Here is an 8,506-nt window from a genome sequence, read left to right as displayed (position 1 = left end):
GTCCTTCCCTTATTCTTCACTTATTTGCTCAAGTGAAGAGATATGTTTGACATATTTTTGACAAATTATATGCCAACAAGTCACTTATAACTGTTTATATTCCCGCAATAAATTTTTTGACAAATACCCCTAATCACTTTTTTTGCAGATGATCACTTTTTGGCACAACAAAGGCAGCTGGCAAAGCAACTAGTGGAGTGGTTGTAGCAAGGTAAACTGGAGACCATCGATCTGTGAACTTTTTTGCATGGTACAACTTCATGAGTTTGGCATTATTCAGTAACTTTTCAGATAAAAAGTAACCAACTTTATTAAGTGGTAGCACTGGGACAGACCCTCCTGCCCTGCAGCAATTGAAATAGGCTCCAGCTCCTTTCCTCTTGGACAAGCTGGATGGATGGGTGGATAGATGAATAAATGGATGGCATCGATGATTTTTTTTGTTACTTCTGAGAGCAAAGTTAGTAAATATTTATTTAGCCTTTCACTTTGGGTCTTGCGCTTTGCAGATAGTTGCTCAACACAATGTAGGGTTTAGCTATGGGCAGGGTTGGGGTTGGCCCTCTAAATGTGGAAGTTGCTTGTTCTCTCCCTGCTTGTGTCAGGTCTTTCCTGGTACTTCAACTTCCTTCTCAGTAAAAACAATTATCACTGCTGTTAATTTCGTGGTAAACTTCCCCTAATTTCAATATTTTTTGATTATCAAATCCCAGAAAGAGAGATTGCTGTGAACTTTGAAAAAAAAAAAAAACAACAGAAAATTTCCATCATTTACATGACTGGCAAGGCTCCAACACTCAGCGTTTTAAAAACTCCTCCTTTTGAGTGATGGGGTTGAAATTTCTTGATCTGCCCGTCTGATCAGTTTATCTGTGCTGAGAAAAGCATTTCACTGACAGCTCTGAAATGTCACGGATAAAAGACTTTAATGTGACTTACGAGGCAATCAGTGAAGATCATGCTTTTTCTGAAGGAGATACTATAGTGGGCACAGTTAATTTCCGACTGACCAAAGACGTCAAAGTCAAGAGCGTTTTCGTGAAAGCCAAAGGAGACTCTATCGTAAAGTGGACAGAAAGTAATGGAGAGGAAAGGGAATTTCATTATAGTCACTGGAGATATTTCAAAGTGAAGGAATTTCTATTTGCAGAGAATGCTTGAGGTAAGGGGTTCAAGCATTTAAAACCTGAACTCAGGTTGTTATTGTGCCATTCCTAGCAGGACTTTTTGTTGCCATTTCAGTCCTCATGAAGGAATATAGTGTTTTTGTCATGTTCTCTGGCCTCTTCTCAGAGTTTTTGAGTCCTTTGGAGTTTTATAATCATTTAATTCTCATCTTTTTTTTTGATTGTCTTAATTGCTTATAGGTTTGTCATGTCACCGCCTTCTGTCCCATTACATGTTTACCTCGTGTGTATAAATACTACTTTTCTTATATATCCTTCATCTTGGCTTCGTCACTTCTGCTGTGTACCTCTTGAGTCTAATCTTGTAATTTTTCTATTATCTGCTTTTCTTGGCTAACCCGTGACAAGCCGTGGTGTTTTGTTTTCCTAATATGTGTGTATAGAAGTATAAACACACATATTCTTCCCTTATTCTTCACTTATTTGCTTATTCTGGAATGATTTTAAATTCTGATGCTTTTCATAGAGTTTATGGCTGAGTTATCAACATGTCCGAGTGCTCAGGTGGAGACAGGACTCATCCAGAAGAGGGCTGATTTATTTCCCCATGTAAACCTGAAGTTTGTGTAACTGCCAACTTAGAGTGGAAAATGAGCTTTGATGTGTTATCCGCAACAACTACTCTCATGAAGGTTGCCACTAGCAATCAATTGGTATACATTTATCAGAACTGTGACACCTGTGGATCCAAGTGAGGTAAAGGAAGACTGGCAAGCTTAAAATGCATATCACAGAAATTGTTCTTATCTGGATAATTAAGCATGCATCAACACTTAAATTGGAGAGCATCCCCACCCCCATCCAGCCTTGCTTGTCTATGAAATAAAGAAAATACTTGTTTTGCAAGAATCTTTATCACTCTGTGTCAAGCTAGTTAATTTTGGGCACTTAAAGTATGATTAGAAAAATGTGTTTTTGTATTCGTTATAATTTCTCATGACTTCTTGGGCAGATCTCTCTTGAAAAACACATTTTAATGTCAGTGACACTTTTTTCAAGATAAATAAAAGATATGCAACAGTCATTTTGCCAAAAATAGATTGTGGCTTGTACCTTGTGATTCAAACATATTTTCTGGCTCAGAATGACTTTTATGATTCACAAGAGATATGTTTGACATATTTTTGACAAATTATATGCCAATAAGTCACTTAGAACTGTTTGTATTCCCACAATAATCTTTTAACAAATACCCCTAATCACTTTTTTGCTGATGATCACTTTTTTGGCGCAACCACGGCAGCTGGCAAAGCAATTAGTGGAGTGGTTATTAAATTTTTTTGTTACTTCTGAGAGCAAAGTTAATAAATATTTATTTAGCCTTTCACTTTGGGTCTTGCACGTTGCAGATAGTCACTCGACACAATGTAGGGTGTAGCTATGGGAAGGGTTTATGGGCCACATTTAGAGGGCCAACCCCATGTGGAAGTTGCTTGTTTTTTTCCTGCTTGTGTCAGGTCTTTCCTGGTACTTCAGCTTCCTTCTCAGTAAAAACAGTTATCACTGCTATTAATTTATTGGCAAACTTCCCCTAATTTCAATATTTTTTGATAGTCAAATCCCAGAAAGAGAGATTGCTGTGAACTTTGGAAAAAAAAACCAACAGAGAATTTCCATCATTTACATATTTCTTTACTGGCAAGGCTCCAACACTCAGCGTGTTAAAAACTTCACCATGTGAGTGATGGGGCTGAAATTTTTGAACACAGGTTGTTATTGTGCCATTCCTAGCAGGACCATTTGGACATACAAGTTTAATCATATTTCTCTTGCAGGCACTTCACTTCCCCAAGGGGCCCACACTTTTAAATTCAGGCTTAAAATCCCAGAGGAGTATGTGGGAATTTCTGGCTTCATGCATTAATACCGTGCTGTAGTTTGCTTTTACAAATAACTAGATTCTGTTTTTTTAGGAACATGCCTTCGTCCTTCCAGGGGAAACATGGAAAAATTGTCTATGTGGTTGAAGCAAAGATATCTCGGAGCTGGCATTTGCCTTCTGCAGTACAAAAAGAGATCAAGTTTGTTTCTAAGGCATTTCTAAACACTCCTCAAGTAATGGTAAACACTACAATGATGTGTTATAAATTTGACATCTGGATTACAATTGAGTTGATCTGAAAAAAAAAAAATGTCTGTCTGGTTCTTTACAGTGTCCACAATCTAGTTCAGTGAGTAAAGACGTCGGTGTTTTCTCTAAGGGACAGGTTCAAATGTCTGCTACCATTAGCAGAGGAGTTTGTTTTCCAGGTAAAATATCTGCAACTTACAAAATAAAATGTGAATAGATTTAAAAATTAAGCTCATTGTTAACATTTGCTATTGACAGGTGAAACTTTATCTGTTGTTGCCAAAATCTGTAACTCTTCCTCCAAGAACATAGAACCCAAATTCAAACTTCAGCAGAAAATAGTGTACAGATGCGATGGCAAGACTAAAACCTGTGATGAGACTCTGTTCAAAGAGGTCGGGGACACTATCCGTCCAAACTCAGAGCAAACTGCCTCCCGCCAGTTGAAGATTCCTAGTGATGCCATCGCCACCCTCCGTAACTGTGATATCATCTCAGTTGAATATCAGTTAAAGGTATAAAACTATGTCATAGGGATTTCATGGTGAACTTTGGTTGTAAATGTTTGTAGGTAAATAATAGATAAAGAAAATGTGTGTCTTAACCTCTTAAATAATTAATAACTACTATGAAGATAAGACGCTGCATAAAAAAGCATAACAAATAATAATTATATGTCAAATTAAAAAAGTAAAATTGGTAGTTTTAATAATTGCACTTTTAATTTGATGGTTACTTTAGTCTGATTTGATTCTAAATCTCTGACTTTTTCCAGGTATATCTGGACATTAGTTTTGCCTTTGACCCAGAGGTGGTGTTTCCACTGCTCATCATTCCTTACAGATTTGCAGCCATTCAGCCTGGGGAGCCTGTGGGCCCTTACCCACCTGGGAGAGCCTGGGCTCCAAGTTACAGCAACTACCCTTCCCTTGCCTTCCCCACTGGATCAGGTGCTTGTCCCTCACTAGATCCCGCTCAGCATGCAAACATAACAAGTGGCAATTTTAACCAGTGGCCACAAGGTGCTGCTCCATACGGGTTTTCAGTTCCAGGATTCACATCACCTTCAGTACCTGCATACCCTCCTGCTACGCCTCAATTTCAACAGGGAGAACCATCTCTTTCCCCTGAACTGGTAACTGAGCAAATTAATAAACTAAATGTGAGCAGTAAGTGACACCTTAAAAATAACTGTTAAGGTGAAAACCAAATTGGTCAGAGGCTATTCCTCAAACTGTAACTTTTAAAGTATCTGAAAGAAAAGAAAGTGGAATTAAATCATGTCATTGAGCCCAGATTTCACCTGTTGATGGCAGCAGAAGTCCAGCATGACCAAATGTAACAGTGCAGACAGAGATTCATACTGCAATCTCTGATCTCAAAAGAGGTCTTTGAGTCTCTTATTATATTTTTTTTGTTGATCCAACGATTCCTCTGTGGTCGTTGTTTTTGCCTAGATTTGAGAGGTATATCATCTTTCTCCACTGTAAATGATTCAAAATGCAGCTCCTGGATTCTTAAGTTGTATGAAAAAAGCAATACATAACTCATGACAATTAGTTTGTAAAGGGAATAAAAAGTGCAGTGTGGCATTATTAATTAGAGCTAGCGGTGTGTGTGCTTTTTTCATTTCTTTTTTCAGAAGCATGCGTCTGCAGGTAACTAATTAGTTCGTAAATTTGCTGTGAATTTTACTTTTACAGTTATTCTTTTTGTCTTTGCTACATTGTACCTGTAGAATATATATATATATACTGGAAGTGCTGGGTATACAAGTCTGGCCTAAGTCTTTGGTCAGAAAGACTGCAGCAGTCCAGGAGTTTAGTTCACCGTCTTTAATGAAGCTTCACAGAAGATATGCACTTATAATTGTGGCGGGTGCAGTATCGGTGACTATAAGCATGGTTGTCTGGAAACAGAAACAGGTAACACTATAATTAGCAGGCTCAAAGACAACCAAGCAACAATCAGAACACATCATCTACTCAGACACAGCAATATTTTACAATGTCCACAAGGGGTCGCCGTAAGACCAGAAGTTGGCTAAATAGCACATATCTTCCCAGTTGCTAGTACTAAGGCAAGCATGTGGCAAGCTAACAACAGTTAAACTAAACAATAAACAACAGAAAAATCCTTTAACCGCGGGATATAATCATTGGGGGAGATTCTGGCCACTGGTATTAACTTAGTGCTAGTTAATTAAATAATTAAATAAACCTACTAACGTGGTAGCAGTGTACTGAGGCATAACTTTAGCTTAAACATACACAAACAACTATAACTATTATCATACCAGTTAACCTGTCAAAGGCAATAACACTTACAGTCTCATTAACGCACACGGAATCACACAAACTGCGATACAACTGCCATGCTCTGCTGCTGCTTTTTGTCCCTCACTCTCCCTCTGCGTGATGCGCACATGATCACTGGTGCGCTCATTTGGGTGCGCTTGGTTCTTGCCTCTAGACATCCTGAGGCCGAGTCAGCAGGGAATTTGCACAGTACCCATGTCTTATCTTTGTTGCTTGACTGTTGTCAGTAGGTTTTATAACAGCATCATCAGACAGTTGTTTATGTCAGTAATTTCCCAGGATATTCAGACATTTGTCTCATAATTGATAGTGTAGTTGAAACAATTGGTAGCAATAAAGATAACTTCATATCAAAATATGTATAACACTGTATTGTAACTGCTTTATGTATTTTCTATTGTTAGATTTTATCCGTGTTTGTTTTTCATTTTTTACTTTTATAATTTTATCCCACAATTTTCATGCTGTTTATCATTGTTGTGCTTTTTGCTTGGTTTTCATTTTTGTATGCTTGTCTGTGTTTTACTTTTTCTTTAGATACAGTTAATGTAAAACTGCCAACTGCACTTTTAAATGTAGTATAAAAATGAAATTGACTTGGTGTATGTAATTATTGTTCACATATTTAGGATGAGAAAGCCTTCTTGCAGTGCTATCCTTAGGAGAGAGCTGCATTTTATCTTAAAGAATATTTAATTGTTGCATAAGTGGTTCTATGTATGCTGGAGATGTAAGTGTCACAGTCCGGCGAGGGCAGACTGTATGTGTTGACAAAAAGGACCCAAAACGCAGACTCCAAAAACTGAATGTGGCGTGGATTTAACAAAAAACAAGCCGTTTATTGAGGCTAGCAAAAAGGGTACAAATAAAAGGGCATTGGGGAAACTAAACAATAACCTAAACTGGGTGAACTAAAACTAAACATGGAAAAAACCTTAAACATGGTGAACTGACATAGATACCTGAAGTTGTGACATGGATGAGCAGACAACCTGACAAAGAATGACTGAAAGCACACGGACTAAATACACACAGGAGGATAATGAGGGAAGTGGGAACACATGGAGAAACAGCTGACACACATGAACATAACGACGTCACAAGGAGAGAGTAACACTAAAAACATTGAACATAGGAACACAGGACCCCTCCAAAATAAAACAGGAAATATAATGAGACGCAGACCTGACAACATAAGACCCACAGACATGAAACACACGAAGGGCAAGGGAGACTTCACAGGGGTTGAAAACACAAGGGGGAACTAATAAGCAAATGAACATAGGAAACTTAATAAGCTTAAACATACACTATAAACATCAAAAGAACTAAAACTCAAAACACTGGGTCATAAGACCCAGGATCGTGACAGTAAGGTTCTAGAGGTGAAACACTTGCCAGGGCTTGTGGCTTGTGCATTTTGTGACGACCTGCGTGGTCTCTGTTAAATCACTTAACGGTCATTTTGTATACTTACCTGATTTGTTGTCAGATTTTTGGCCACAAAAAGGCTACACACTAATTCCGACTATGGCAGATAATAAAACTAAAATCATATTTAGCTCTCTATAGAGGTTCGAGCAGGCTATACATTTAAGTGCGTGGCTTTTTTTCTTTTCTTTGTTTTTTACTGCAACTATATACTGGCCAGTGGTTGCCAGTGGACTCCCACACTGAAGTCCAGGCCCTGTATTTTAACTGATTAGTACTGGTTGAAGCTCAAATAATAATCTGTAATAAAAAACATTTTGACCTGAACTACTGGTAAGTAGATGCAATCTAACATTTCTCTTGATATTTACATCAATAAAATTGTTGAGCAATTGCAAGCTTCGAATTTATTTTTGAGAGTGTACATTTTCCAGGCCGTAGACAAAGTCTTCATCCAGTGATCTATTGAGAAGGTAACAGGAAGAAACTATCAGAGATGCCAGTCACAGACCTGAAGATGTCTTTGGTCCTCCAAGGTATGGAGGCCTATCTCCCCCACCACTTCCCCTACCAGTGGCAGATGCCCTCAGACATCGGTGCATTGGTGGTTCTTTGTGTCCGGGGATGGGCGTCCAGGCTCACTCCTTGGTGGCTGCTTATCGGGGCCTGGAGCCTGGGGCTCGCTCGGGCCGCTTCGGGGGTGGGGTGCCCTCAGCCTCTCGGCCTGGGGCTCGGTCACTCTGGCACAGCTGGCTGCCAGCGGAGCTCACGGGCACGTCACTGCAACACCCCTGGCTTCTGCTCCGCGGCTGCTGAGTGAGCCCTCATCTGGGGCTCTCCTCAGCTCTTTCTGGGATAGTGGCGTGGTTGCCCCTCTGTTGGTCTTCCTTGGTCTCTTGTGTTCTGAGGGCCTCTGGATGTCTGGAGTTTTGATCTCCTCCATACCTGCTTCATGCCCTGGAGGACTGGGCTGTGGCTCCCCACACCCTCTAGCAGATTATTACATGAAGGAACCTTTTAAAAACAAGCGCGTTCATGCTCACAGGTGTACACACGGGTGCTCACACACACAAACTACACCCTTTTTGTCTCCTACCTCAAAGCACACTGTGCGCTGTCGATCTTACGTGCTGCACAATAATGTTTAATATTTAGTATTTACTGTTGTATTCCCATATATCATCGTGATGTTGTTTATTCTATTGCTCTCATTTTCTTCTGCTTGTTTTCTTTTTTCATTCTCAACACGTGAAATTAAAAAAAGTATCTACTGTTAAAAAAAAAAAAAGAAAAAAAAAGGAAAATGTGCGCTGTGGCAGTTTTTTGACCATAACGTTGTGATATGTTAGCTTTGTTTGTATGTACGAGTCAGAAATAAACTTGGACAGCTCACAAAAAAAAAAGAAAAGAAAAAAAGAAGATGTCTTTGAATCTTTGAAAGACAGAGAGTCTTGGAACATCTGCAGGATGTTGAACTGTCAGTTATTGTGTCATTTGAA

The 8,506-nt window shown here is 39.1% G+C and overlaps 1 pseudogene; it reads left to right on the top strand.

The window, feature by feature from the left end:
- Positions 1-906: 906 nt before the first annotated feature.
- On the top strand, positions 907-4,435 carry LOC113034042 (arrestin domain-containing protein 3-like; annotated as a pseudogene).
- The last annotated feature ends 4,071 nt before the right edge of the window (positions 4,436-8,506 follow it).

The sequence above is a fragment of the Astatotilapia calliptera genome, chromosome 12, assembly GCF_900246225.1.
Source record: "Astatotilapia calliptera chromosome 12, fAstCal1.2, whole genome shotgun sequence".
NCBI lineage: Eukaryota > Metazoa > Chordata > Actinopteri > Cichliformes > Cichlidae > Astatotilapia > Astatotilapia calliptera.
This window is presented reverse-complemented; position numbering and strand designations above follow the sequence as displayed.